Source organism: Pseudophryne corroboree, unplaced genomic scaffold (assembly GCF_028390025.1).
Source record: "Pseudophryne corroboree isolate aPseCor3 unplaced genomic scaffold, aPseCor3.hap2 scaffold_223, whole genome shotgun sequence".
Classification (NCBI taxonomy): domain Eukaryota; kingdom Metazoa; phylum Chordata; class Amphibia; order Anura; family Myobatrachidae; genus Pseudophryne; species Pseudophryne corroboree.
Window position 1 is genome coordinate 807,894 of NW_026968879.1, and position 7,035 is coordinate 814,928.

A 7,035-nucleotide genomic window follows, 5' to 3' on the forward strand; every position below is an offset into this window, starting at 1 on the left:
AAAGAAAATTAAGTGGATTTTTGAAAGAAAACAATACTGTCAATATACTATTAAAACAAATTAAAATGGTAAAAGTTATTGTACTTTAAGTAAAAATAAAAGAGCAAAAATATCAATCCCAGTTTTGGATTACTTTAATTAACAAAAAACAATGCATATAGCAGAGGATAGTTTCAATCTGCCTACCTCTGGGTTATGGACCCAGCATGCTTCCATTACAGTACTCTGCTGCACATGTAAGTGCAAGAGATCCTGAAGCACTCACTCATCATGGGAAAGTACCAATGTGTTTCTTCATTGGTTGATGGAAGAAACATCTTACAAAAACTCTCCAGATTATTGACTTTTTAAAGTTTTTCTAGGAAACGTTCTAGATGAATGCTTATTAGCCTTTGTCAGTATGTACTTTCGCAAAGTGTCTCTGAGGCACAAACAGTTAGCGTGTTCAGTTGTTAACCAAAAGGTTGGTGGTTCAATCCCACCTAGGGACGTAATTGACCTTGTTATCAGATTTTGGTGATCTTTAAGTAGACAAGTAAAAATTTCAAACCACCTCTTATGGTGTAGGGAACCTGGCCTTCTCTGATGTAATCAGAGTTAGATTTGATTAAGTGATTTTATAAAAAAAACAGCCACAAAGCACAATTTAGCAGTGGGTTGCAGAGAAAAAGAAATATGCTGGCAGAAAAATCCAATTGAGTGATTAAACAGCTCTTCATTTTCTGGCTTTATTTTTATGCTAACAAATTTGTGCTCTGAAAAGTGTCCACAAAGCCAAGTATCTGATTATCACCTTTGTAGGGATGGTTTTTCACCTATTATTAAATTAAACTTGCTTCATTGGAAAGGCAGCAAGTGATGTCATCCAAGCAGTGGGTCAAGGTTGGCTTCAAACCTCGTCTGCTTATGAAAAGAGAAAAGGGGTATGCAGGGCATGGCGGCCTTTTGCGGTGCTTGGATGACCCCTAGTTCGCATTAAATAATGCAGTCGAGTTTCCCACATTTGGGGAAATCACAGGGGTCAGCATACCCAGAATGCAATGAATGAACCGCACCCTGGGAGAACAGTCTTCATGACCATGGTATCTCCTATGCAAAATAAGTATGATTTGGGATAGGGCTGGGGAGGGCCGCTGCTCAGGCACATCTCTGTCAAGTAAAGGAGATTCAACTGAGGCAGCACAAGGGAACTCTCATCTGGGGACAACAACTGCAGGGAGAACACATATTTTCAGATGAACATGGGAGGGCAGAAGGCTGCCTAATACTGAAGCACCCCCAAACAACAAACCAAATGCAACAACTAGTGCAAGCATTCCTGGGGGAAGGCCTGCAGCAGATGGATTTGCATATGGCGATGTCATCCAAGCAGTGGGTCAAAGTTGGCTTCAACCCTCGTCTGCATATGAAAAGAGAAAAGGGGCGTGCAGGGCATGGCGGCCTTTTGCGGCACTTGGATGACCCCTAGTTCGCATTAAACACCTCCACCCTCCGTCGGTGTGGGGCTCATGTTGGCTATGCCCCAGCCCCTGAAGGATTCAAGCTGATTTCTTGCAGCAGCTGGGCACTGTAACAGCTCCAGAGCTGCTCTGTAATGCAAGTAAAAGGGTGTGGGCCCTGCAGCACTACCTGTAGTTCGCATTGTGCGAGACCCCTAGTTCGCATTAAACACCCCCACCCTCCTTCGGTGTGGGGCTCATGTTGGCCATGCCCCAGCCCCTGAAGCATTCACGCTGATTTCTTGCAGCAGCTGGGCACTGTAACAGCTCAAGAGCTGCTCTGTAAGGCAAGTAAAAGGGTGTGGGCCCTGCAGCACTACCTGTAGTTTGCATTGTGCATTGGAAGGCACAAAGTAAGCAGACGGGAGGAGAAGTCAGGATAGTGCACAAGGGTATAGATGGGAGGGGCTCAAGAAAAAAGAAGTGGAAACAGACAGCAAACTAGGCTTCCAATGCACAATGCAAACTACAGGTAGTGCTGCAGGGCCCACACCCTTTTACTTGCCTTACAGAGCAGCTCTGGAGCTGTTTAATCACTCAATTGGATTTTTCTGCAAGCATAATTTTTCTCTTACGTCCTAGAGGATGCTGGGGACTCCGTAAGGACCATGGGGGATAGACGGGCTCCGCAGGAGACATGGGCACTTTAAGAAAGACTTTAGATCTGGGTGTGCACTGGCTCCTCCCTCTATGCCCCTCCTCCAGACCTCAGTTTACTACTGTGCCCAGAGGAGACTGGGTGCTTTTCAGGGAGCTCTCCTGAGTTTCCTGACAGAAAGTATATTTGTTAGATTTTTTTATTTTCAGGGAGCCTGCTGGCAACAGACTCCCTGCATCGAGGGGCGGAGGGGAGAGATGCACACCTACTTCTGTGAGTTGATAGGCTCTGCTTCTTAGGCTACTGTACAGCATTAGCTCCAGAGGGATCGGTACGCAGGTCTCACCCTCGCCGTCCGTCCCAGAGCCGCGCCGCCGTCCCCCTCGCAGAGCCGGAAGATAGAAGCCGGGTGAGTATGAGAAGAAAAGAAGACTTCAGAGGCGGCGGAAGACTTCATGATCTTCACTGAGGTAACGCACAGCAGTAAAGCTGTGCTCCATTGCTCCCATACACCTCACACACGGCAGTCAGTGTAAGGGTGAAGGGCGCAGGGGGGACGCCCTTGGCAGCAATATAGACCTCTCTTTGGCAAAATAAATATATATGCAGCTAGGCACTGTATATATATATAAGAGCCCCCGCCATTTTTTTACTATATTTGAGCGGGACAGAAGCCCGTCGCTGAGGGGGTGGGGCTTCTCCCTCAGCACTCACCAGCGCCATTTTCTCCACAGCACCGCTGAGGGGAAGCTCCATGGACTCTCCCCTGCTTATACCACGGTAGAAAGAGGGTCTTAAAGAAGAGAGGGCACATAATTAGGCGCATATATATATGGAAATACAGCGCTACTGGGTAAACATAAAATGATTGTGTTTTTTTCCTGGGTCATATAGCGCTGGGGTGTGTGCTGGCATACTTTCTCTCTCTGTCTCTCCAAAGGGCCTTGTTGGGGAACTGTCCTCAGATAAGAGGATTCCCTGAGTGTATGGTGTGTCGGTACACGTGTGTCGACATGTCTGAGGTAGAAGGCTCTCCTAGAGAGGAGCAGGAGCAAATTAATGTGGTGTCTCCATCGACAACGCCGACACCTGACTGGATGGATATGTGGAATGTTTTAAGTGCTAATGTAAACTTATTACACAAGAGATTAGACAAAGCTGAAGCTAGGGAACAGTCAGGGAGTCAACCCATGCCTGTCCCTATGTCGCAGGGACCTTCGGGGTCTCAAAAGCGCCCACTATCCCAAATAGTTGACACAGATACCGACACGGATTCTGACTCCAGTGTCGACTACGATGATGCAAAGTTACAACCAAAATTGGCTAAATGTATTCGATATATGATTATTGCAATAAAAGATGTTTTGCACATCACAGAGTCCCCTGTCCCTGACACGAGGGTACACATGTATAAGGGAAAGAAACCTGAGATAACCTTTCCCCCCTCACATGAGTTGAACGAATTATGTGAAAAAGCTTGGGAATCTCCAGACAAAAAGCTGCAGATTCCCAAAAGGATTCTTATGGCGTATCCTTTCCCGCCAATGGACAGGATACGGTGGGAATCCTCCCCTAGGGTGGATAAAGCATTGACACGCTTATCCAAAAAGGTAGCGCTGCCATCCCAGGATACGGCTACCATCAGGGACCCTGCTGACCGCAAGCAGGAGGTTACCCTAAAGTCCATTTACACACATTCTGGTACCTTACTCAGACCGGCAATTGCGTCGGCCGAGGTTGTAGCGCGGTGGCAGCATGGACAGATACCTTATCAGCAGAGATTGAGACCCTAGATAAGGATGCTATGTTATTGACCATAGGGCATATAAAAGATGCTGTCCTATATATGAGAGATGCTCAAAGTGACATTAGTCTACTGGGTTCTAGAATAAACGCTATGTCGATTTCTGCTAGACGAGTCCTATGGACCCGGCAATGGACAGGTGATGCCGACTCAAAAAGGCATATGGAGGTTTTACCTTACAGGGGTGAGGAATTGTTTGGGGAAGGTCTCTCGGACCTTGTCTCCACAGCTACAGCTGGTAAATCAAATTTTTTGCCTTATATTCCCTCACAGCCTAAGAAAGCACCACATTATCAAATGCAGTCCTTTCGATCACAGAGAAACAAGAAAGTACGAGGTGCGTCCTTTCTTGCCAGAGGTAAGGGCAGAGGGAAGAAGCTGCACAACACAGCAAGTTCCCAGGAACAGAAGTCCTCCCCGGCCTCTACAAAATCCACCGCATGACGCTGGGGCTCCGCTAAAGGAGTCCGCCCAGTTGGGGGCACGTCTTCGAGTTTTCAGCCACATCTGGGTTCATTCGCAGGTGGATCCCTAGGCAATAGAAATTGTTTCTCAGGGTTACAAGCTGAAATTCGAAGAGGTGCCTCCTCGCCGGTTTTTCAAATCGGCCCTACCATCTTCTCCCCAGGAAAGGGAGATAGTGTTAAATGCAATTCACAAATTGTATCTTCAACAGGTGGTGGTCAAGGTTCCCCTGCTTCAACAAGGAAAGGGAAATTATTCGACCCTGTTTGTAGTCCCAAAACCGGACGGTTTGGTCAGACCCATATTAAATTTAAAATCCCTGAACCTATACTTGAAAAGGTTCAAGTTCAAGATGGAATCGCTAAGAGCGGTCATCGCCAGCCTAGAAGGGGGGGATTTTATGATATCTCTGGACATAAAGGATGCATACCTTCATGTACTCATTTATCCACCTCATCAGGCGTACCTAAGATTTGCGGTACAGTATTGTCATTACCAATTTCAGACGTTGCCGTTTGGTCTCTCCAGAATTTTCTCCGAGAATTTTCACCAAGGTAATGACAGAAATTATGGTGCTCCTGCGAAAGCAAGGTGTCACAATTATCCCGTACTTGAACGATCTCCTCATAAAAGCGAGATCAAGAGAGCAGTTGCTGAACAGCGTATAACTTTCATTGAAGGTGTTACAGCAAAACGGCTGGATTCTCAATATCCCGAAGTCGCAGTTGGTTCCTACGACTCGTCTGACTTTGCTTGGGCATTATTCTGGATACGGACCAGAAAAGGGTTTATCTTCCGATAGAAAAGGCCCAGGAACTCATGACTCTGGTCAGGAACCTATTGAAACCAAAACAGGTGTCAGTGCATCACTGCACTCGAGTCCTGGGAATGATGGTGGCATCATACGAGGCCATTCCCTTCGGCAGGTTCCATGCGAGGATCTTGCAATGGGACCTACTGGACAAGTGGTCCGGGTCACATCTACAGATTCATCAGTTGATCACCCTGTCCCCCAGGGCCAGGGTATCTCTCCTGTGGTGGCTGCAGAGTGCTCACCTTCTAGAGGGCCGCAGGTTCGGCATTCAGGACTGGATCCTGGTGACCACGAACGCGAGCCTCCGAGGTTGGGGAGCAGCCACACAGGGAAGAAATTTCCAAGGTCTTTGGTCAAGTCAGGAGACTTGTCTTCACATCAACATCCTGGAGCTAAGGGCCATATACAACGCCCTATGTCAAGCGGAGACCTTACTTCGCGACCAACCAGTTCTGATCCAGTCAGACAACGTCACCGCAGTAGTTCATGTAAACCGCCAAGGCGGCACAAGGAGCAGAGTGGCGATGGCGGAAGCCACCAGAATTCTTCGCTGGGTGGAGAATCATGTAAGCGCACTGTCAGCAGTGTTCATTCCGGGAGTGGACAACTGGGAAGCAGACTTCCTCAGCAGACACGACCTACATCCAGGAGAGTGGGGACTCCATCAGGAAGTCTTCGCACAGATTGCAAGTCGGTGGGGACTGTTCCAGATAGACATGATGGCGTCCCGCCTCAACAAAAAGCTACAGAGGTATTGCACCAGGTCAAGAGACCCTCAGGCAGTAGCTGTTTAAACAGCTCTTCATTTTCTGATTTTATGTTTATGCTAACAAATTTGCTCTCTGAAAAGTGTCCACAAAGCCAAGTCTCTGATTAACACCTTTGTAGGAATGGTTTTTCACCTATTACTGAATTAAACTTGCTTCATTGGAAAGGCAGCAAGATGCATCCTCATTTCAATGTCTACTGAAATAATACAGGTTGACACCAGGAAACATTAACGCCACTGCATCCTTGCTGCTTTCGCATGTGGAAGTCTGTTTAATGTGAAAACAAGGTGATATCTAATTAGCACACAGGTAAGGAATTAAGAAAATCTTTATTTAAGGGTGAAGGTGTTTCTCACAAAATCGTTGCCCCAATGCATCATTGAAATTCAAGCTGGAAAGATGATTTTAATATATCACTTGTACATTTTGTATTGCTCTTCTGGTGACAATGTAGTTTGTTTTTGTCAATTACCATTTTAATAATAGGGTAAAGAAAATTAAGTGGATTTTTGAAAGAAAACAATACTGTCAATATACTATTAAAACAAATTAAAATGGTAAAAGTTATTGTACTTTAAGTAAAAATAAAAGAGCAAAAATATCAATCCCAGTTTTGGATTACTTTAATTAACAAAAAAAAATGCATATAGCAGAGGATAGTTTCAATCTGCCTACCTCTGGGTTATGGGCCCAGCATGTTTCCATTGCAGTACTCTGCTGCACATGTAAGTGCAAGAGATCCTGAAGCACTCACTCATCATGGGAAAGTACCAATGTGTTTCTTCGTTGGTTGATGGAAGAAACATCTTACAAAAACTCTCCAGATTATTGACTTTTTAAAGTTTTTCTAGGAAACGTTCTAGATGAATGCTTATTAGCCTTTGTCAGTATGTATGTTTGTAAAGTGTCTCTGTGGCGCAATTGGTTAGTGTGTTTGGTTATTAATCAAAGGGTTGGTGGTTCAATCCCACCCAGCGATGTAATTGACCTTGTTATCAGATTTTGGTGATCTTTAAGTAGACAAGTCAAAATTTCAAACCCCCTTCTTATGGTGTAGGGTACCTGGCCTACTCTGATGTAATCAG

At 45.7% G+C, this 7,035-nt stretch overlaps 1 pseudogene; it reads right to left on the reverse strand.

Annotated features, from left to right (window-relative positions):
• Positions 1–927: 927 nt before the first annotated feature.
• LOC135008894 (U1 spliceosomal RNA) lies at positions 928–1,106 on the reverse strand (annotated as a pseudogene).
• Between the last annotated feature and the right edge of the window lie 5,929 nt (positions 1,107–7,035).